Here is a 24,657-nt window from a genome sequence, read left to right as displayed (position 1 = left end):
GAGGAGGAAGAGAAAGAGGCAAAAAAGAAGGAGGAGGAGGGGGACAGAAGGGACAGAGAGGGACCTGGAGCACGCCATTTGGTATGAAAACTCTGGGCTTTGGGGAAACCTATAATGGAAGGCCAACAAAAAAACTGGAACTTATCCCTCTTGGTTCCACACAGAGTCAGGTACAAAACTCGCATTTAGATTCCAAATGAATAAATCTTGATAAATGATTACAATGAGTCAGCCACCAACTACACTGACCTCTTGCCAGCCCTGACCTCCAGCTTCAGCTCATTAATCAACCCTAACTCAGCAGATCAATGTGGGAAGAGGGCAGAGATAGGATTCTCTTCCCTGTTTACAAGAGAATGAAGGAGAACCAGAGTAGCCCTCCCCAGCTACCTTAGCACTGAGGTAGATGTAAGAAAAGGAAATTGTTGATAGGAATGGGAAGAGAGACTTCCAACCCATCTTCTGTTTTGTAAGTAGGAAAGATATTCCCTCCTCTTTCACAAAGGATCTGGGAGTATAGGCTAATCAACTTGATCCAGGCAATCTGCCAGGGTCTGGGGTATAGGTATATGTTAATCAACTTCATCCAGGCAATCTACTAGGGTCAAGCTGGGAGTATAAGAAGCATCAGTAGGTGGCCAAGGAAAAGGTAAAAGAAAGCCTCTCTTGTTCTCAGACACAAGCACTGGAGTAAACATGTTCCTCTCCTCAAAAATAGTCCGTGACTCCCCAGTGCTTCTGGGATAGCCTGACATTCCTAGGTAATGTCTGGCTCCAACCTACTTGCACACATAGGTCCTCTTACTTGCCTTCATAAGCTCTATTTTCTAAGACCATTAGCTGTTGGCCAAACTCACTCCTGTCTCCTTGTCTTTACCAACTTATGTCTGGCGTGCATTGTCTTGAATCTGATGCCATATCCTAGAACAAACCTTTCCTGCTATTCCTGGCTAGCAGTGCTTTCTCTCTCTCTCTCAATTTCCTTATTTCACTTATCCATGTATTTGTTGAATCCCCCACCCAGCCAGCAAAACTTTTCTCAGGGAAGAGTGACAAGGGCTTTCTTCCGGGACTCTCAGAAATGGGGCTTCCTCCTTTGCCAGCTTAGGTCTTCCCCTCCCAGATCCATTCTCTGGAGTAGGCAAAGTAGTAATCCATCTTTTGCCTCAGTTCTTACCTAGCCTTAAATCACTGAATGGGTGTTGCCTCAGACAAATTGAGACCCGAGAAAGACCTTAAAAAAACTAATCTCCCACTGTATCCAGGGCAATCCTAAACAATGTCTTACATAGGACTCCAAAGTGGAGGAGAAAGTGAGACTGGTCTGCACCACCCAGCCTCATTTAAATCTACTTCGTGTGCAAGTCCAGATAATGTCAGTGGTCCTTCCTAATGTCAGTGGTCCCTCTTGATCCCTCTTGAGACTATTGTTTTTTGTCTTTGTAGCCTTGTTGTTCAGTTATTTTCAATTGTGTATAACTCTTCACGGCCTCATTTGGGGCTTTCTTGGCAAATAATATTAGACTAAGTTTGCCATTTCCTTCTCCAGATCATTTTATGGATAAGGAAATTGAGGCAAATAGAGTTAAGTGACTTGCTTAGGATCACACAGCTAGTAAGTGTGGTGAGGTTTGATTTGAAGTGAGGCTTTCCTGACTCCAGGACAGCTCTCTATCCCCTGCACCACCTAGCTATTCCTTTGTAGCCCTCACATCCTGAATCCCTGGCACAATAAAGGCATTTATGTAGACTTATTGAATTGACTTTAATCCAGGTCCCTATGCATCGGGCAAACTCTCCTAAATCAGATTTCACTGTCTGTCATCCGCATTGGAATAAACGATCCATGGTCACTGAGATTTCTTCCAGCTTTGATTTTCTGATTCTGGGTATTTCTGGGATAAACTAATCAATAATTCAGTTAACCCCTAGTTAACCCTGTTAGTCCAGTTGAGTCATATAAGCTACAGTTATCTCATCCCCAATCTGAAAACCCTCTATTTGATGAGCCCTCCAGGATGGGCAGTATATCACCAGCCCCAAAGGAGAAGGCTCTCACCTCTCATCTCCAGGGCTCATATTTGGGGGGCTTGAATTCCACTCCTACTCCTCTGTGATTCTCTAGGATGCCTTTCCTAGGGCCCCCCCAGCTACTAACACCCTCCCCTCTGAAATTACTCTCTACTGAAATCTCTGTATACACCTTGTGTGTTTCTAATTATTTACATGTTATTTCCCCCATTAAGTAGCAGAGACCAGTTTCACCTTTCCTTGTATCCTCAGCACTTAGCACAATGCCTGGCACATAGAAAGAACGAAATAAATGCTTGGTGATGGACTGATTCAGCCTTTGTTCTTCCTGTATAATTTATCTCCTGCCCTGTGTCTCAGCCACATTCCCAGCTCCCCTCCAAACTCTCTAACACAAAGGACACAGGGGCCTCAAGCCTGGCCAGGCTTAAGAGAGTCCTTGGAAGAGGAAAAAGTCCCTGCAGAGTCTGTCTAGGCTGAGATAAGAGCAGCCAAAATGTCACAGGAGGTCAGCTGCTAGAGGAGGGCTGGGACCAGGTGGGGGCCTATTGAACATCTCAGGATAAGGGAGAATGTTGCCCATTAATTACTTGAGAAGCAGATGAGATCACCAAGGCCACAAGGATAGCTGGAATGCAAGTTTTGAAAGTGGTCTTTGATGAGGAAAAAAAGGAGCTGGAGGCACCAAGGAAACAATGACACCTGTAAGGTGGCAGCTGGGGGAAAGTAGGAGAAGCCCCCAGCCTCTTGGGGAAGATTTAGAGCTGGACCACTGAGACCACCTTTGGAACATAATAAGCACTCAATAAACTTTTTGTTACACATTCATTCATCTTCATCATAACCCACTGTGAGTCAGAACCTATGCAAGAAAGACAAAAACAAAAATCATTCTTTTCACATCTGGGGAAACTGAGACCCAGAACAGGGAAACAGTTTGTCCAAAATCACACAAAAAATAAGTATCATAATAGAGCCATTTGTGGGATGTAGTCTTCTAAGTATTCAAATCCAATTCTCTTTTCATTATACCCTAGTGAGTGCATCAATCTAATTTTCAGGAAAATAAGTCTAGGAACTTTAAAATCTCTTTTCCATATTTATTAGCTGATAACTTTGGGCGAATCACAACCTTCCTAAACCTCTACGTCCTTATTTGTAAGGTACGCTTAATAAAACACTATCTCCCAAATACAGTTGTGAAAATCAAATGAGATATAACACTTGAGCTGTGAACAGTATGTGCTAGTAATGTTTAGCAACAAGCTCTTCAGAAAAAAAAAGTATACAAGACACTTTAAAGTTTAATCTGAATTATTAATATTTTATTTATCACTTTCAATAAAGCAATAATTTAAACCCAATGTTTTCAACTTTGCAAGGTACAAATGTCCCCATTTAAAATTTCACAATCAGCTTTGAGAGCTGGTTAGACATCCCTGGCTAACAATTATTTATTTATTTAATTAAGTTAGCACAAAGGGAGACTCAACCAAATGCTAGCCCATGATTCACCAGCATGGTGATGTCTCTGTTACAAAAATAAGACATATGAAATACTTTGTAGCTGTAAGGTTTTAGGTAAAGAAAAAAGATCTGAGCGTGGAGTCAGACCGTAAGTTCAAGTTCCATCTCTGATGTTACTAGTTTTGTTGATTGTAGGTCAATCACCCAATAGAAATTAAGCTCATTGAGGGAAAGAACTGTTTCCTTTTTTTTAACTTTGTATCCCTGATAGCTAGCACAGTACCTAGCACATAATAAGTGCATAATAAAAGTTTATTAATTTGATTAATTATTAACTCTGATTCTCAGTTTCTTCATATGTAAAATATAAAAAGTGATACTTAGAATATCTTCCTCACAAGTCTATTGTGAAGTAAACAAATGCTCTGAATAAACCTTTAAGTGCTATATGGATTTATTAGATAAATGTAAGCTGTTGCTATTATCTTTAAGACCTATGGCAATCAGCCAAGTTGTCATGTTCAACTGCAAATTCATAATGAATAATTGTTCAAAGGGAAAAAAATCCAGGCTAGAATTCCTTGAAGACAGAGAAGACGCCTTCTCCTCCTACAGGTAATCTCTCATTATAAAGTAATTGTATATACAGGTTGAGGTTATAGCTTGATCTCTAAATTAGAGAACATAATGATATGTTTCCTGAAATTCAGAAAGGGAGCTTGAGGTCAGAAAGGTCAAAACAGAAAGCTAAGTTCAATTAGAGACTATGGTAGAGCCAAGAAAAACTGAGTTAGGAATGGGCTCTTGCTATAAAAAATTTTAAAAATAAAGGTCTTCGGCTTCCTGAGATGGTCCCAAGCTAAGTAACAGAGGAAGATCTGAGCACATCTTTGTGTTTGCTGCTGCTTACTAAAGGCAGGTTAAAAGGTGGTACTGAGTGACTGCAGGCAGTTTCCTGGTAGTAGGGGTGCTCTGAGAAACCTCCCTCTGAACTAAACTGTTCCAGACAAGTGTGAGTCCCTAAGGTAGAGTTTGTCCTGATGGACAGTGAGGATGCTTGAGCACCAGATAATTCATCAAGCCTTATAGCCTAAGGAGGTGGGACTTCACCCAGGTCATAAGGCTTTAGGATTTAGCCCTGAAAGATAATTTAGGATTTATTTAGTCTAACCATCTCATTTTGCAGCTGAGGAAACTGAGGATCAGGAGGAAGAAGTGCTATGTCTGAGATCATACGGCTACTTAGTGGCAGAGGTGGGGGTAGAATCCCATTCTTTCCCTTATACCTGGTGTCTCTTCTTCAAAGTCAAGTGTAGTTCCTATTTACACCATGAAAACCACTCCAGCTCACAATGATCTCTTCTGCCTCTTACAATATTTATTATCTCTAATCATTTTTGTACTTATTTGTCTGTAGAATCAATAAGGATCAAATGAGAGAATGTTTGTAGAGTACTTAGAGTATTATCTAGCATAGAGTAGGCATTATATAAATATTCATTCCTTTCTCTTTCTCTAATAACAATAATACCATATCATTGTTTAATGCTTTGTGATTTTTAGGATCTCAGAGTTGGAAAATGTTTCAGAGGCTATCCAGTCCAATCCATACCTGAGCATCACTTTAATAAGTGATGCTACTGAAGACTGGGTGGAAAGAGAGAACTGCTTGCCAATAGTGGGGAAGTTTTCCCCCTTATAACACTGAAATTTGCTTCTGTGTAGCTTCTAGGGGTGGCCAGGTGGCACAGAAGGTAGGGCACCAGCCTGGAGTAAGGAGAACTTGATTTCAACTCACACTAACTGTGTAATCTTGGAAAAGTCACTTGACCCCAATTGCCTTTTTAAAAATTTTAAAAAGTAATTTCTTTCCATTATCCCTTTTCTACCTGAAGAAAGTACCTCCACATAACTGATCTTTTTTCTCCTCACAGTTGGGAAGTAGACAGGGATTGCTAGCCCAAATTTATAGATGGGGAAAATGCAGAGTAGAAAAGTTAGGGGACTTGCCTGTGATCCTATGGGGACTAGAACTCAGAGCTTCCAATATTTATTACACCACTTCTTCCATTACACCCCAATTGCTATTCTATTCTATGAGGACAGAGGCCATATTGTATACTCACGTGTCTCTCTAAAGGATATATGCATTTATGGATACGTATCCATAAATACATACACAGCACCATGGGGCAATAGAGGGAGGCTCACATCATCAAACTAGCAGTGGTACGTTTACAAGTGGCTTCCTTCTGGTACCCTGGGCCCAGTCGCAGCCAAACCACAGGGCTCATCTGAAGATCATCCTGAGCCAAGGAGGGCGGCTCCAGGGAACAGCTCCTGGTACTTGCCAATTTGTGGGGAGAGAGAAAAAAGCAGGTGTTAATGAAATTCTGATCCTAAATCAGGAGGTGTGGCAGACACCTGGGAAGAAAGAAGTGTTTCAACAAGCTTTGGAAAGGTCAGAAATGCAGGCAGGGTGACAGGGTGAGATGCCACAGGAACACAGAGCTAATCTATGGGGGGAGAGCTGGCTAAGACCTAGGAACAAAGCGAGAGGAATGAAACTGAAGCATAACTGAATAAGTCTACAGTGAATTGGAACTGAGCTCCTAGAGCTGCAGGTTTGCTCTCAGCCAGAAGCAATTTTTCCAACAAGAGAAAGCCTTTAATCTCCAAATGTATACATAAGTGGTATTGTAACCTTTACTTCTTCCTTCACAAAATTATGGAATAGAAATGTGAAGTTTAAATATGGTACTGCTGCTTCTGCTAGTCTTAGTGGCAAAGATTGGGTTTGAATCCCAGTTTTTTCTCTTCCTAGATTTGTGAGCAAATTATTTAGCTATTTGACAAACAGTTTCTTGGAATAAATATTCCATTAAAATGAGAGTATTCAATTCAATTAAATATACATTTATTAAGTGCCTACTGTATGAAAGGGAAAAAACTGCTAGATTCTATAAATACTACTGGGATTAAGAAGGGTAAATCTAACATGTTCTGGGACAAGACTATACAAAGAAATGGAAGTTTTTACTTAAGAAATGGCTAAAGTGAGACTTATAGGGAAGATAAGGCCTCAGAAGCAGGATTAAGAAGAACATTCCAGACATGGCAAAAAGGGCAGCAAGAGGAGACAGGAGATTGTCTAAGAATGCACAAAATGTGGGATATAGAAGGCTGGGTTTCAAGAACAACTGATAAGTAGTCCAGTTAGCTTAGTGACAAGGTTGCTGTGTGGACCAGATGGGATACCTTATGCAAAGATGGGAGCTTTAAAGTACTCTATAAATGCAAAAATACAAAGAGCATTCCTATTATGAACTTACAAATCAAAGGCATTTTTGAACAGGAGTTTAACTAGATGGCCACAGGAATCTCTTCTGACTCTGAAATTCTGTGTTTTTCTGAGTTTTCCAGCCAGAGAACAGGGCAAGTGTCAGCAAATCCTGTATCCAACTTATCAAAAAAATTGGTATGGGAGAGTAGGAGAGGAACAATCACTGATAGATAGGATAAGATAGTTTCTCCTTGAAAGGGATTGAAACCATCCTCAAGATGTGATCGGCAAAGGGACCTAATGCTCATTCATTGAAACAGCTTGTTGGTAACCTACGTAAAAAAGCCAGCCCAGGAGGAGGCTAGACCTGTGAACCAGCTTAGCCAACACCAGTTCAAGGGGGCTTCACTCCACTGCATCGACAAAGAATCATTGCAGAGTACTCTTCCCATGATGCTCTGGTCAAGGAGAATTCCTTTAGTTCAATGTTAGATGGGTTGAGAGTACATCATTTTGTTCCTGCTCTAAATCCGAAACATCAGACAGACTTAGTCCTGGCCCACAACAAAGGGTCAATGGTAATAGTGGTCAGAGGAAAGGAAGCCATTAATTCCAGGCAGGAGTTAGTTGGGTCAGTCATTCCAAAAGCCTTTGAAGTTGTGTTAAAATGAGCCACAAAGAAGTAATGAGACTAGGTCCTTGTTTATAAGACTTGTGAATAGTTCTCATCCTGAGACCAGCTCACTCTACAAGGGAAAAGCTCTGTATTCTAAATGGCTAAAGGGGGGAATGAGAGGCACTTCACCCAAGAGTACCCTATAAATAGTGAAGGGAAATGCCAAGCTGCCTGCTTCCCCAGCTGCCACTTCTGTTGTCACCACCCTGGGGACTGGGCTTCCTTCCCAGACTACGACCTCGGAACTGTAGCTCTGGCCCTTATCACCTGAGCTCCATTCCCATCACTAGCTGAAGTTTTGGCGTGGGTCCCAAAATGGGCTTTCTATTTCCTCCTCTGACGCAGGATGGTATTTTGGAAAGAGCACTGGACTTAAGTCAAGAAACCTGGGTTTTTTCCACTCTTCTAACAAGTCCCTTCTTTACCTCAGTTACCTCATCTGTAAAAATGGATGGAAAAGACCTTGGAAATCATCCAATCTAACCCTCAAACTTTTTTTTAACAGATGAAGAGACTGTAACCCAGAAAAGTTGAGTGATTTTTCCAAGGTCACACAGGGAATTGGTGGCATTCCAAACTGGGGACTCTGACTTCCAGCCCAGTGTTAATTCTACTATACCACACTGAAATGCTATCAATCAGCAAACCTTTATTAAATGCCAACTAGGCTCCAGGTACTTGGTAGGCACAGAGAAACAAATCATATTTTTTAAAAGGAAACAAACCCTATTCTTAAGGAACTTACATTCTAATGGGAAAGACAACATGTAGTAGCAATAATAGTAATAGTAGTAGTAGTAGTAATATCTACTATCTCTCTAGCATTTTTAAATTTTGCAAAACTCTTTACATATATATTTTAATATAAAATAGAATAAAGACAAGGTATTTCGAGAGGAAGGACACTAGTAGTCGAAGGGATGAGAAAAGTCATTGTATAGAAGATGGTGTTTGACCTGATATCTCTTTACCTTGAAGGAAGGTACCTTTCATCTTTATCTTTATCTTGAAGGAAGAGAAGGGATTTATGAGGCAGACATGAAGAGGTGGAAGAGGGATAGCCAGGGAAAAAGGCAAGAGTGCTGTGTTCAAGGAACAGAGAGAAGGACAGTTTGGCTCACACATTACAGGGAAGGGAATAAAGCACAATGAAGCTTGCAAGATAGGATGGAATCCAGTGACACAACTTTAAAAGCCAAATCAAGGAGCTTATATTTTGGAGATAATAGAAAGCTGATTGAATTTAGAGAATAGGGGAATAACATAGTTGAGTCTATCTGAAGAAAAATTACTTTGGCAACTGTGTAGAGGATGAATTGGAGTGGGAAGAGGTTTGATGCAGAGAGATTAAAAAGTCATTGCAATAACCTAGGTCAGAGGTGATGGGACCTTGAACTAAAATAGTGGCTATAGGGAAGTTAAGTGGTACCGTAGCACATAAAGTACCCGGCCTGGAGTAAGGAAGACTCACCTTCTGGAGTTCAAATCCAGCTTCAGATGCTTACTTAATGCGACTTTGGGCAAGCCATTTCACCCTGTTTTCCTCAGTTCCTCATCTATAAAATGAACTGGAGGAAAAAAATGGCCAGCCACTCCAATATCTTTGCCAATAAAACCCCAAATGGGGTCAGGGAAGCTCAGGAATGACCAAAACAATTGAACAACAATGGGAGCAGAGAGAAGAGGATGGATGCAAAACAATTGTGAAGGTGAAAACAGCAAGATTTGGCAACTGATTGGATATGTGAGATAAGAGAAGTAAGGAGTACAAGATAAAGCTAAAGTTACAAATGTAGAAAACTAGAATAAGGTAATTTCTTCAACAAAAATAGGGAATTTGGGGAGTAGGGAAGATTTGAGGGGAAAGTTAATGAGTTCTGCTTTGAACATGTTGAGTTTGAAATGTCTCTAGGACATCTAGTTTTAAATGTCCAATGACACTTGGTGATGCTTGTAGGTCTGTGGAGAGGCTAAGGTCAGGTATATAGATCTATAAGTTGTCTATATTGAGATATAAATCCAAAGGAGCTGATAAAGACAATGAGAGAAAGTACAAAGAAAGAAAAAAGGAGGGGTGAAGGCACAGCCTTCAATTAGATGATAGCATGTGAAAGATGAACTAAGAAGGAAACCAGAAAGAGCAATCAGATCGTTGGGAGAAAAAACAGGAGAGAGTATCTGGGAAGACAATGTGGTCGATAGCATCAAGTGTAGAAAAAGGTCAAGAGGATGAAGACTAAGAAAAAAACTATCCTATTTGGCAAGAAAAAGATCACCACTAACTTTGGAAAGAACAATTTCACTTGGGTGATGAGATCAGCAGCTGTGATACAAAGGGTAAAGGATCAAGAGGAGGGGTAGTGGAGGCAAGCAGTACTGATGGTTTTCCCCCAGGGTTTGGTTGAGAAATAAAGAGAAGTATAGCTTGAGTAAAATGGTAAGATCTAGCAAAATGTTGGCTTTTTTTAAGACTGGGAAGACTTGGTATATTTGAAAGCAGAAGGAATACCAAGAAATTGAAGTTTAGAGAGGGGAAGGGTGACTGAGGCAAGGGAAATCAAAGCAACAGGCATTTATTAAGTAATTACCATGTACTAAGTACTGTGCTAAGAACTGAAGCAATAAATACAAGAAAAAAGAAAGATAGAGAGAAGGTTTGGAGTGGTTTCTGTGGAGAATGAGAAGAGGATTCGGTTTCACTTGTGTCTAACTTCATGACTCCATATACCATCACACCAATATAATCTGAGTCTTTTTGGCAAAGAACTGGAGTGATTTGTCATTTCCTTCTTTGGTGGATTAAGAGTAACAGAGTAGTGACTTGCCTACAGTCACATGCTAGTTACTGTCTAAGATCAGAGTTAAACTGAGTTCTTCTTGACTCCAGGCACTCTACCCATGGAGCCTCCCAGCTGCCCCAGAAAATCAACTAGAGAGAAATAAAAGGTTTGCACTGAGGACCCAGGTGAGGTTAAATAATATGAATTTGTAATATATTTGGCCATAGTTATATGACATCCTTCAGTTCTGATCATCAGCATGTGAATAAATGCAGAAGAAACAGATGTTGGGAATAAGCCAGGGCTGGGGTTTGCCAAGGGGTGAGCAGAGAGGGAATAAAAGGGAGAAGGATTCAAAAGCAAAGGAGTTTATGGAATTGAATTGATTCACTTTTGATCTGAGATTGGGAAGGGAGGAAAGCAAAGTCAGGGCAGGGGTAATGATTGAAAGTGGTCACATAATAGGTTCAGGAAGAATGTGGCATAGGGAAAGATGGAATGATCGGTTATGGTCAGAGAAGGAAATGTTGGATTGTTTGATCGAGAAAGTGGAATGATGATGATGAGATCCAGAGTGTGAGCAATCCCTCCCTATTTGGGACTGAAATGGATTTAGGGGAACACACTATGGGATTTGAAGAAACTGAGAAATTCAAAGCTTAGGATGTTTGCGAAAGCAACAGTGTAGATGTTGAAGTCCCTCATAAGTCTATGTCTAGCCGTTTTTGTCAAATAGTGAGTGACAAAAACTGCTGGGAAAATTGGAAATTAGAATGGAAAAAACTAGGCACTCAAAATGTTTATGGCAGCCCTGTTTGTAGTGGCTAGAAGCTGGAAAATGAATGGATGCCCATCAATTGGAGAATAGTTGAGTAAATTGTGGTATATGAACGTTATGGAATATTATTGTTCTGTAAGGAATGACCAGCAGGACGAATACAGAGAGGACTGGCGAGACTTACATGAACTGATGCTAAGTGAAATGAGCAGAACCAGGAGATCATTATATACCTCAACAACGATACTGTTTGAGGATGTATTCTGATGGAAGTGGATCTCTTCGATAAAGAGAGCTAATTGTTTCAATTGATCAAAGATGGGCAGAAGCAGCTACACCCAAAGAAAGAACACTGGGAGATGAATATAAACTGCTTGCATTTTTGTTTTTCTTCCTGGATTATTTATACCTTCTGAATTCAATTCTCCCTGTGCAACAAGAAAACTGTTCGGTTCTGCACACATATATTGTATCCAAGATATACTGTAACCTATTCAACATGTAAAGGATTGCTTGCCATCTGGGGGAGGGGGTGGAGGGAGGGAGGGAAAAAATCGGAACAGAAGTGAATGCAAGGGATAATGCTGTAAAAAATTACCCTGGCATGGGTTCTATCAATAAAAAGTTATTAAAAAAAAAAAAAGAAAGAAAAAACTAGGCACTAACCCATACCTAACACCACATACCAAGATTCAGTCAAAATGGGATCATGACTTAGACATAAAGAGGGATAGTATAAGCAAATTAGAAGAACATAGGACAGTTAACCTCTCAGATGTGTGGAAAGAAGGAATTGTGTCCAAAAAAGAAATAGAACTCATAATTGAACACCAAATAGATAATTTTGATTATATTAAGTTAAAAAGTTTTTGTACAAACAAAACTAATGCCGACAAGGTCAGAAGAGAAGCAGTAACTTGGGAACAAATTTTTTCATTTAAGGGTCCTGATAAAGGATTCATTTTTTAAATATACAGAGAATTGACTCAAATGTATAAGAATTCAAGCCATTCTCCAATTGATAAATGGTCAAAGGATATGAACAGATAATTTTCAGATGAAGAAATTAAAACCATTTCTAATCATATGAAAAGGTGCTCTAAATCACTATTGATAAGAGAAATGCAAATTAAGACAATTCTGAGATACCACTACATACTTCTCAGATTGGCCAAAATGACAGGAAACAATAATGATGAATATTGGAGGGGATGTGGGAAAACTGGGACACTAATATATTTTTGATGGAACTGTGAACACATCCAGCCATTCTGGAGAGTGATTTGGAACTATGCTCAAAAAGTTATCAAACTGTGCATACCCTTTGACCCAGCAGTGTTACTATTGGGCTTATATCCCAAAGAGATATTAAAGGATGGAAAGGGATCTGTATGTGAAAAAATGTTTGTGGCAGCCCTTTTTGTAGTGGCCAGAAACTGGGAAACTGAGTGGATGCCCATCAGTTGGAGAATGATTGAATAAATTGTGGTATATGAATATTATGGAATATTATTGTTCTGTAAGAAGTGACCAACAGGAGGATTTCAGAGAGGCCTGGAGAGACTTACATGAACTGATGCTGAGTGAAATGACCAGGAGATCATTGTACACAGCAACACCAATATTATATGATGATCAATTCGGATGAATGTGACTTTCCGACAATGAAATGACCAATGCCAGTTCCAATGATCTTGTGATGAAGAGAACTATCTACACCCGGAGAGAGGATGGTTGGAACTGAGAGTGGATCACAACATAACATTCTCACTCTTTTTGATGTTGTTCGCCTGTATTTTGTTTTCTTTCTCATTTTCTTTCCTTTTTGATCTGATTTTTCTTGTGCAACAAGAAATTTTTATAAATATGTCTACACATATTGGAGTTAACATATATTTTAACATGTTTAACATATATTGGATTGATTACTGTCTAGGGGAGGGAGTGGGGGAAAGGAGGGGAAATCTGAAACAGGAGGCTATGCAAGGGTCAGTGTTGAAAAATAATCCATGCATATGTTTTGAAAACAAAAAGCTTTGAAAACAAAAAGAAAAAAATGTCTATGCCTATTCTCATATTGTGTATTTAGGACTAAGAAAACAAGTGACTTTACCTTTTTAAGTCTCAGATTTATCACTTGTAATATCAAGAGATTGAAGTAGATCATATCTATTTTGTGCCTTTTTGTTTTCCCTTGTTCCAATTTCATCTAAAAGAGCTCTTGGGATGATTTGGCTTATCAGGATCTCATGTCAAAATTTCTTCAGGCTTATTTTCTCAATTGCACTTTATTGTTTTACTGAAAAGTTACTATTTGTGATCTTCTACCATCTTGTGATTTATGATACTATTTGTGATTTTCTACTTTAATACGTATCAAATGAGTTTTTATTCTTAACTGCCATTGCCCTTGGTTACCATGTCTCCCTCCCTGGTGTGGTATTCAAGTAACTCCTGATTGAAGTCTGGTGTTTTTGCAACTTCTCCATTATGGTCACTTTTATTTCTGTTTAATTTTTCTAAGTAGTAACAGTAAATGTCAATGTCTTTAATTTTACCATTTCCCATTTTTCCAGGTTGACAATGTGTGCAAATGGGTCCTCTTGGAATCTCTATAATTACACATAATTCCTCATCTTTATCTTTCCTAATCTAGGTTTGATTTCAGCCTTTGCTCTAATCACATAATGATCTGACTGATTCCAAAATAAGTTATTTCCTTTCAGTTAAGATGGAATCTATTACATTTTTCTTAATGTCTTCAGATTCTCAACATATACTTTCAACTCTCCTATTGGAATATTCATTGAGTATGTTTGCTCTTGCTATTGTCAACATTGTTGGTCCTTCCTCTTTGAAGAGGACCAATAGCATCATGGACTGATGTCTTCCTTGAAAGTGAAGAGGATTAAAGTGGGGCATAGTTAAAATGGGGGACAAAGTCATCAGCCCCACTTTCTCTTCCTGAGTCATGAAAGTCAATGGCAGAAATGTTTGTAGCAGCCTTGTTTGTAGTGGCTAGAAACTGGAAAATGAATGGATGCCCATCAATTGGAGAATGGCTCGGTAAATTGTGGTATATGAATGTTATGGAATATTATTGCACTGTAAGGAATGACCAGCAGGATGAATACAGAGATGCTTGGAGAGACCTACATGGACTGATGCTAAGTGAGATGAGCAGAACCAGGAGATCATTATACACTTCGACAACGATATTGTATGAGGATGTATTTTGATGGAAGTGGATTTCTATGACAAAGAGACTTAACTGAGTTTCATTGGATAAATGATGGACAGAAGCAGCTACATCCAAAGAAAGAGCACTGGGCAACAAAACTCCCCCTGACTCACCAAAAGGATTGAACCTGGTTTAGTCCATTTACTGAAATGGTTCTACTGGAGTGTAGCTCTTGCACAACTACAGTTTCTTGGAGCCATAGTGAAAGTTAGGTGAAAGGTGGACACCAAAGGTGGAGAAGGAACCCTAAAAAGACTAAGCAGCTGTCACACCAAAGATGCTAGCCTTTAGACACTCCATACACCCGCCCCAGTGTATGTATTTTTGGCCATGATCATTTCTTGTTCCTGAAATATATTATCCTCCTTTCCCATCTTTGCCCTAAAACTTCTATGTATCAAGGTATACTTTGTCTCTTTTTGGAGGATTTCATCAAATTCTTCATAGAATTGTTCTCCCTTTTGATCCTTTGTAGAAGATTCCATGATCTTCACAGAATTCTGTTTATATTGTCCATTGCAAGCACTCGGTACTAAAAATCCCATGAAATTATGGTCGTTTTTGCCTTTGGGGCAAACAATAAAATCAACCACAAAGCTTTCATTTGTTTCTCTATTCATCTCAAGCCAGACATTCTATAGGCTTCTTAAACTCAACATATCCAAAACTGAATTCATCTTTTCCCCAAACCCTCCCCCTTCCTAATATCTCCATCACTCTTGAGAGCCCTACTTAGTCACCCAAGCTTTAAATCTAGATGTTATTCTTGACGCCTCATTCACTCTAACCCTCATATCCAATCTGCTGTCAAGTCTTATTGTTTCTACCTTCATAATATCTCATGTATATGCTTCCTTCTCCCCTTTCTTACGCCACAGCTCTTCACCTCACAGCTAGACTACTACAATAAACTGCTGGTTGATCTCCTTATCTCAAGCCTTTCCTCAACTGTCAAAATGATCTCTCTTAAACACAGATCTGACTGTGTCAGTTAGGGGATGACTCAACAAGCTAAGTGGCTCACTGAATAAAGTGCCAGGCCTGGAAGTCAAAAGATTCCTCTTCTTGTGTTCAAATCCAGTCTTAAGACACTTACAAGCTGTGTGACTTTGAGTAAGTCCCTTAACCCCTATCTGTTTACTTTAATTTCTTCATCTGTAAAATAAGCTAGAGAAGGAAATGACAAAACATTCCACTATCTACCCCACATGCAGTCACAAAGAGTCAGATATGACTTAAAAACTATTAAACAGCAACAAAATCTCCCTATCACCTACAGGATCAAATATAAAATCCTTTACTGGGCTTTTAAAGTCCTTTCACAAGACTATCTCACTCCTCTCTTTATCTTAGTGCCTTTCTCCAAGAGCCCCCCCCCAGTTTACCCTGCTTATATGTCACCATTTACATGGTGTCTCCGTATTATATACTATAAGCCCCCCAAGAGCAGAGACCACTTTCTGCCTTTCCTTGTATCTCTAGCCTTTACCACAGTACCTGGGACTTTGTAGGTAGACACGTAAATTGACTAATTGAGGAGACTGTCTGTGATCCTTCCATTTAAAAAAAATTTTGTTAGGTCATCTGGTTCCATTTATAGCAAGAATATCAACATGTAGGATTCCATTCCCTCAGCAACCTTGGTCACTGGACATAGCCTCCATTCCTCTTTTCCCTCATCTTTACCGTGGAAAAAGAAGGTGGCTACACAGGACCAAGAGTCATTTCATATTTTGTTTATTTCATTTCATTTTTGGCCAGGATCAAAAAGAAAATCCATCACCTTGTACTTAACATGCTTGTGATGAACTTCTGTATTCACAGCTACCTAAGTCTGAGATCTTTTGAGGAGCCTCTCTTCAAAGCTTTCTAGTTTGGTAAAATTTTCCAAAGCCTCTGGTCCATTGGTATAGATCTGGAAAACACAGTCGCTTCTATGTGAGGATGAGGTATCAGAGAAAGTCCTTTGTGTAGGAAACTACATAAAAAGATCAATAATAACCTGAGCTAACTCAAGCCAATTGCTAAAGAAATGTTTCAAGACAATAAGTAGAGTCCTTTGAAGATATTTGGTAGGTACAGCTAGGTGAAAATGGATAGAGTTCTGATCTAGAGTCAAGAATATCTGAGTTCAAATTCTGCCTCAAATACTAACTCTGTGACCCTGGGAAAATCACATAACCTATGTTTCCCTCAGTTTCCCCATCTGTAAAGTGGAAATAATGATAGCATCTATTTCCCAAATTCTTGTGATAATTAAATGAGATAATATTTGTGAAGCTCTTAGTACAGTGCCTGGCACATAGTGGGCACTATATATTATTATTAGAGTAGAGATGGGACTTGAACTGAGTCTAAAAGGATGACAAGATTTAAACAAGTAGAAAGAATTGGGAAGGGCATACCAGGTAGGGGAGAATGGCTTGAGCAAAAGTGCAGTGGCTGACATACATATGCCATGTTTGGGGGAAATGAGAAAAAGCATTTGCTCGAATAAAATTAAAAAGGTAATGACTAGTTTATCAAGCCATTGAATTTAGATTTTACACTGCAAACACTGAATGTTTTTGAGGAGAATGATATATGCTAAAACAATGACACATGCTAGGATTGGTGGAGGGATGATGTGGGGAGGGGAGATCCTGAAGGCCATAGGAATACCTGCTAGAAGGCTATTGCTATGACTAATCCAGAAAAAAGTGACAATGATCTGCATATAGGTAGGTACAATCAAAGTGGAAAGAAAGGAAAGAAGGGATCATCTAGTTCTATATCTCTGGAAATATGTAAAATAAGTTGACCAAGAAAGGACAAAGATTGATGATTGACTATATGTGGTCAGAGAGAAGGAGATGGAGGGAAGATTTAAACCTAAGAGGTAGAGAAAATAGGGAAATGGCAAGGGATAATTGGTTAGGGCTGGGGAAATGATAATAGTACCATACTCTTTGTCCCAGAATCAGCCCCGTTTGTTATTTTCAGCAACAAGGACTCACAATAGGACATGAATGGCCCAAAGCTACTAGGATGGGGAGTTCAGCCAGGTGAGTCTGGCAGGTGCCCCTGTGCTAGCCAGAGTCTAATTCAGAGATGTCATTTAGTGCGGGAGAAGCGGGTAGGCAGCCCAGGACTCAGAGTCTAGCCTAGGTGCCTGTGGGTGGTAAGGCTGAAGAAGAGATGCCTGCGCATGCTTTGGCATGGGTTCTGGCCATTGGCAGGGAGAGAACTCATGTCCTGATTCCTGCGGTGACCATCTCCTCCCCATTTTGGCTGCTTAGCAGTAGCATCTGGTCTTATTCTCTGGACTTCTCTCATCAGCATCCTCATTCTCCCCTCCAAATGTATCTCCTTAAGATGCAGCTTTGTCTCTCATTCAAATGGCCTGTGCCCACCAAGTAACTAACTCATGGTGGGCTAGGAATTAGGCCTGTGGGTAACCAGGAGGTCAAACCCAGGAAGATCATCTAAGAAAGGTGCCATTTTGTAAAGGCTTAAATATTATGTAATGGAAGGGCATGCTATTATTCACTTGGTATATTGGATAAAGAGCCAGGAAGGTGTCAGTGCACATCCTGTCTTGGATACAAACTAGTTGTCTGGATCCTGAACAAGTATTTATCTTTATTTGGAACTCAAAAAAATTTTTTTAATTAATGTTAAAATTGTCTTTACATGTAATTAGAAAAAAACATTAATTTAAAAAAAAACTAGGTAACTCTAGAAGACTATAAATTGCAAAAAAATAGCTAATCTGTACTTGTGGTAGGAGTTCCTTCATCAGGGAGTTCTCTATACATGAAATCACAGGTCCAATCAATATCCCTCTCCTTATTATAATTATTCTCTCAGAGGATCTAGTCTGGGTAACCAAGAATCAAGATCTTTTTGTTCGATCATTTCTCTTGTGTCCAATTATTTGTGATATGGGTTTTTTTTTGGCAAAGATACTAGAGTGGTTTGCCATTTCCTTCTCCAGTTCACTTTTCACATGAAGAAACTGAGGTAGACAAAATTAAGTGACAACTAATAAAAGTCTGAGGCTAGATTTGAATTTAGGAAAATGAGAGTTCCTCACTCCATGCCTGGCACTCTATCAAGTCAAGATCTAGGCAACAGCCTAGGTGGCAAAGGCCATGGAGGAAAATCAAGTATAATACAACCTGGTTTTGAGCTAGAGGTTCCCTCCTCCCAGATCAGCTCAGGTCAGAACGGACCTGAGAACGGGCAGACAGAGGCTCCAGACTAGACCCAAGTGAGGGACCAGTAGTTCAGGAGAAAGTCAGTACCTTAGGCTGCATGCAGACAAAGAAATAGTATACAAGCAAAGATTTTTTTGCTGTGTGGGCCCACACATACGCACAACTTAGTGAGATCTTTGCCATTGGCTGTGTGATACATGCTATTTTTAAAATCATGTTTCTTGCAAATTATGAGGATTTGTAGCACTTTTGAAAGAAATACAGTCTACCTCATAAGAAAAATAGTTTCATGTCCAGAAGATATAATTAAGATGTCACTTCACTACAGTAATATTCATATAAAAACCTTATAAATACTTATATCATTTCTAACGAAACTGGAAAATACAAATAGTTAAGTCAAACATTTCTGAGAGCAAAAAACAAAAAGAAAAAACCACCTGGGTACGAACAAGATAGCATTTCTTTCTTAACTTGACTGTGTTAATTCTGCTTGGGCCTTCCTCCCTATCATGGACTTATCTCAGCTATTTTAAGTAGAAAGTCTTATTGTTTAAATACTGTGTTAACACTACTCTACCATTCACCGAGTTAGAGTTAAGAGGGCTATGAGCTGACTGATGTGATTTTCTCTCCCTAGCTAGTTTCTCCTGTCCCTTGACTTTCTATATATAACCTCATTCTTCCTGGGACAGCCTGCAGCACCTTATCCTTCCCTCTGATGTTGATGGAGTGTCAGAGCCGGAAGGGACCCTAAGGGCCAGTCAGTCCAAGCTCCACCTGAACTCCTTTGTTTTATATATCGTCCAGTGAGCTTGCACCACGGCCAGGATTAGAACTAGAAGCAAAAAAAAAAAAAATTTGTTCAAACGATTTTAATTATTGTAATGTACAACTTTTAAAATATGCAAGTAAAAACTTTTAAAACCTAACCAAAAAAAAAAAAAAGAGAGAGAGAGAGAGAGAGAGAGAAAGAAAGAATTATAGGCAAATTTACAGATTCTATGTCCCAAGTTTTTTTTTTCTCTATTACTTAAACTATTATAAAAAATGGAATTCTAAAAATTATAAAATTATTAAAAAAAAATAGAGACCTAAATCACAGATTTAGGGACCTCAGAGGCCAAGTCTAATCCCTTCATTTTATAGATGAGGAAAATAAGGCCTCTTAAAGATTTGCCCAGGACATGAGATAGCAGGTGGCAAGAGAAGAATTTAAACCAAAGCCCACTGATTCCTAAGACAGTGTTTTTTCCAGCACATGATACTGCCTCCTGCTATTCTGCTTCCACGACTTCAAATTAATCAATTTCCTAAGGTGATGAGGTATAAATGATTCACGGGGCTCAACAACCTGGCCTTTAAAGGGTCCAGATAATTCTTTAGCAAAATTTTCATAGGTTAAATGCAGTTAAAATACTGAACACACCGGCCTTTCAGTTATTTTCAGCCACGTCTGACTCTTCATGACCCCATTTGGCAAAGTTTCTTGGCAAAGATGTAGGACTGGTTTGCCATTTCTTTCTCTAGCTCATTTTACAGATGAGGAAACTGATGCAAACAAGATTAAGTGACTTGCGCAGTGTCATACAAGCTAATTAGTTTGAATTTAGGAAGATGTATCTTCCTGACTCTGGACCCTAGCACTCTATCCACTGCACTGCCTTGAACACAATTATTATTAGTTAAAGCAGAATCTTCACTACAGATTGATACAGAACCTTAGTCTTCTTTAGACTCATCATTGAGCACTATAAAACCGATCTCATTATCTTTCCCAAAAAATCCTCCCTTCTTCCTAACTTCCCTACTATGATTGTGGGTCCACCAATCATGCAGGCTCACCACTTAGGTCCCATTCTCAAAATATCAAACATACCTAGAAATTTTAACTTTTTAACATCTCTAGAATATGACCTTCCCAGTACAGACCCTTATCTTCTGTCTTTTGCCTTTATTTGTGTCATCAATGCTTTGCACAGTGCCTGAAACATAGTAGGTACTCATTGACTGATTGCTTATTGACTAACTTATTGGGACAGAATGAAGCATATATAAAGCATGGTAAATATTCTGGCTTGCTTTGCTTAACTACAATTCCCTATTACAAAGGAGGATTCAAGAGAGGGAAAGGAATATTATTGGGAAATGACAGAGATATTGTCACTATCAATAAGACATCTATCTTTTAAAAATCTATATTTGTCTTTGTGTCTTTTAAAATTAATTTTGATGAACAAAAAGTGATTGTCTCTCTCTGTTACCTCCCCCTTCCATTGGAGGGGAGGAAAGAAAGAAAGAAAACTTCAGTCTAGTAAAAATAAAATCCCACATCGAAAAAAAGAAAAAACTGCCATATGTCTCATTCTGCACTCTGTTCATCATCTTTCTGTCAGGAAGTAGGTAGGATGCTTCATCATCAATTCTCTGGAATTGTGACTGGTCCATTGAATTGATCACAGTTCAATTTAAGGCTTTCAAAGTTGATTATTTTTACAGTGTTGTTGTTATTTCTACATGTCATTTTGAAGGCACAAAACCAAAGAATTCTGGAGAGACTTCATCCAGCATTCTTTATTATATTTCATCGTCTGTTGACTTGTAAAAAAAAAATAACTCCTAGAGGACTAGAAGCATGTTCTGAAAGCAGGATTGAAGAATATTGAGTCAGAAGTGACCTCAGAGGCCTCCTAGCTCAATCCAAAACCAGAAAGCACTCCCTGTACAATACATACAACACGCAGTAATCCAGCCACTGCTTGGAGACCTGCAGTAAGGGGACCCATCACCTCCTAGGTTAGTCCAATTGTGAAAAGATTTTTGCTGATATCTAAACTAAATTTGCTTCACTTTCTACCCATTGTTCCAATTTTGCCCAGTGGGACCAAAATGAACAAGATTAACCTCTCACGTGACAGATCTTCAAAAAGCTGAAGACAAAACTGCAATCTTCTCCATTCCAGGTTAAATAGTTAAACATCTATCATTTATTCAAATGATCCTTTTTTGCTGAAGACTCAAGGTCCTTCAACATCCTAATTGCCTTGCTCTGGATTTTCTTCAAAATTCAGATCCTTTAGTCCATCCTCAAACACAGCTGTGTTACAACAAATTCATTTTTCCAGGACTGATTTTGAGTAGAGCATTTGAATTCATTCTAATTAATTTAAAAGTCTACTTAACTATAAGCTCCATGAAGGCAGGAGTTCTGTCTTATCAAAACCCTTCATTTCCCATCCCACTCCCAGCCTGGCAGAGGACTCAGCACATAGTAGGAGCTTAAATCTTTACTGAATTGAAATGGTTAAATCGAACTAAGTTACTATAAATGGATTCCCAATGTTCAATAAGTTAGAGTTATAAACCTTATGCCAAAACTATGCTGACTTTTATGAGGGCAAAAGATTATATTTGTTCTGCTCAACCCCAAAAGACAGAACCAAGACTGGTGAGCAAGGAGGTAGATTATGACCCAAGTTAAGAAGAAATTTCTGCACCAGTGGAACACTCTAAGAGTGGGATGGACTATATCAAAAGGCTTTGAGTTCACCATCAGTGTTCGAGCAGAGACCAGATGACCACTTAACGGGGTTATTAGCCAAGATTCAGACTATCAGATCTTGAGCTAAATGACCTCAAAGTCCTGTTCAGCTCAAAGACTCTATTATCCTATTATTTTTTTCTGACAATGCATCAGAAGACACTTATAAGGTATTTAAAAATCCTAGCTGTCTTCAAAGTATTTGAAGTGTATTGTTTAATGCAGGGGGTTAAATTTATTCTGTGTAACAAAAAATAGAATAAAAAGCAACAAATAAAAGTCAGAGGGAGAACAACCCTAAAACAGAATTACCCACTCACAGCTTAGAGAAATCCCCTTTCCCTTCCTGGAGCAACCCAATTTGACCCTTTCTTTGTCTGGAACTGGAGGCTCACCCATTCTCAAGCCCCTCATTTCTAATAAAACCAGATCAAAATCCAGAACAAAAGGGATAGATGGAAGAGAAAAATTATTGCTTTTTGCAAATAGAAAAGACTGACTTGGGAGGTAGCGAATTTCCCATTACTAGGTATCTTCAGGCAAAAGCTGGATGACCACTTGTCAGGCAACAACTGCATGACCTTGCCTTGTGGAGGGGATTCTTCTTCAGATACAGATTGGATTCTCTGTCCTCCAGAGTCTCTTCCAATTCTGTGATCCTGTGATTTGAGCATCAATTTTTATTGTATAGGACTGTGGGGAAAACCTGGTTATTGGACTTTTCTCCTGCTTGGATTCTGGATAACCTGAAGCATTCTGCATGTAAAACAGGACCTATTTTATTTCTGTCACGGGGAATGAGGCAGCCAGGACACTCTTGATGCTCACGTGATTACCTGAAGCAGCCTGGCTTTGGGTTTGGACTGAATTTCTCAGGACAGCAAAACTGTGCAAACCTGGGGGTCTCTGGTGGCCTGTAACACATCTGTGAAGTCAGTGCCTGTGGTGTGGAGCGCTTGATGATCTATGCACTTCCAGAGCTGCCACACAGGCGAAACTGCTTCACTTCTCCTCTGCCTTGTTCAATTCCTGGACACCGTCGAGCTTAGTTCACACGCAAACGATAAGAACACCTACCTCCCAGGGTTGTGATGAGGAGCCAATTAAGTAATAACTGTCAAGAGCTTAGCACGGCGCCTGACACATAGCCAAGTGCCATAGAGATGTTGGTTACCATCATCATCATCATCATCACCCTTATCATCATCATTATCCTCCTACAGGAATTTTTCCTTATTTCATCGAGTGTTAGTGTATTTTCCCATCACAGAGAGATAGATAATAACTAACATTTATATAGAACTTTAAGGTTTGCAAAGTGCCTTACAAATATTTCCTCATTTTACCTTCACAACAACCCTAGGAGGTAAGAGAAGTATCCCCAATTACAGATGAGGAAACTGAGGCAGACAGTGGTTAAATGACCCGGCCACACAGCTGAGGATCTGAGGTGGGATTCTCATTCAGGTCTTCCCGACTTCAAAAGGACTATCTTATGCACTGTGTCCTTGCGACAGAGACAGAGACAGAGAGAGGGAGAGGGAGAGGGAGGGAAAGAAGGAAGGGAGAACGAGAGAGACAGAGAAACAGAGAGAGACAGAGACAGAGAGAGACAGAGAGAGGGAGAGAAAGAAGGAAGAGAGGAAGAACGAGAGAAACAGAGAGAGAGAGAGAGAGAAGGGAGGAAGAACGAGAGAGACAGAGACAGAGAGGGAGGGAGAGGGAGAGAGAGAGAGAGAGAGAGAGAGAGAGAGAAGAGAGAGAGAGAGAGAAGAGAGAGAGAGAGGAGAGAGGAGAGAAGAGAGAGAGAGAGAGAGAGAGAGAGAGAGAGAGAGAGAGAGAGAGAGAGAGAGAGAGAGAGAGAAGAGAGAGAGAGAGAGAGAGAGAGAGAGAGAGAGAGAGAGAGAAGGGGGGGAGAGGGAGAGAGAGAGAGACAGAGAGGGAGGGAGAGGGAGAGAAGGGAGGAAGAACACGAGAGAGACAGAGACAAAGACAGACACAGACACAGAGACACAGAGAGAGAGAGCAAATAGATTTATCTATTTAGATTTTGAATCCCCTCCCCCAAATAAAATCCAAGTTCCTTGAGGGCAGGAGCCATTATGCTTTTGTTCTCAACACTTAGAATAGAACTTAATCTCAATTGTTCGCTTACACTGAAGTAGCCTGAAACCGCAGAGCTTTTCCAGAACTGTTTCAGAAGTCCTGGGGCACGAACCCAGGCAGCCCACAGGGCTGGGAAATGCCAGGAACTTCCTCAGCTCCTGAATCTAGGCTCTAGGAGCCGGAAGAAAAGGGCCGGCAGAGGGTCACGCCTACAGAAGGCAAGGGGACCAGATGAGGCGGAAGGGCGAGGAGCCAGGCCCGGTACGAGATGCGGGAGCAGCGCTCAGCGGGCTCCCGTCCCTCCCGCAGGACGCACTGCGTGCAGGGCAGGCGCCTTTCACAGACAGGATGCACGTGAGGTCCCGCTTCAGGAAGGTCCCCAGGGAAAGGTTAGCGCTTTGAGGAGGGGGATGGGCTTACTCATCCTAGTATCTCTTTCCTCGAGCAGCGCCCGGTCGTTAAGGTAACGGGCACTTACTGCATGTGAATTAATTGGAATTAAATTGGATTAGCCCGGCCTGGGCGGAATGCTCGCCGTTTCCTAGGGGAGGGCTG

This window comes from Antechinus flavipes, chromosome 2, assembly GCF_016432865.1.
Source record: "Antechinus flavipes isolate AdamAnt ecotype Samford, QLD, Australia chromosome 2, AdamAnt_v2, whole genome shotgun sequence".
NCBI classification, from domain to species: domain Eukaryota; kingdom Metazoa; phylum Chordata; class Mammalia; order Dasyuromorphia; family Dasyuridae; genus Antechinus; species Antechinus flavipes.
Note: the sequence above shows the minus strand (reverse complement) of the source record.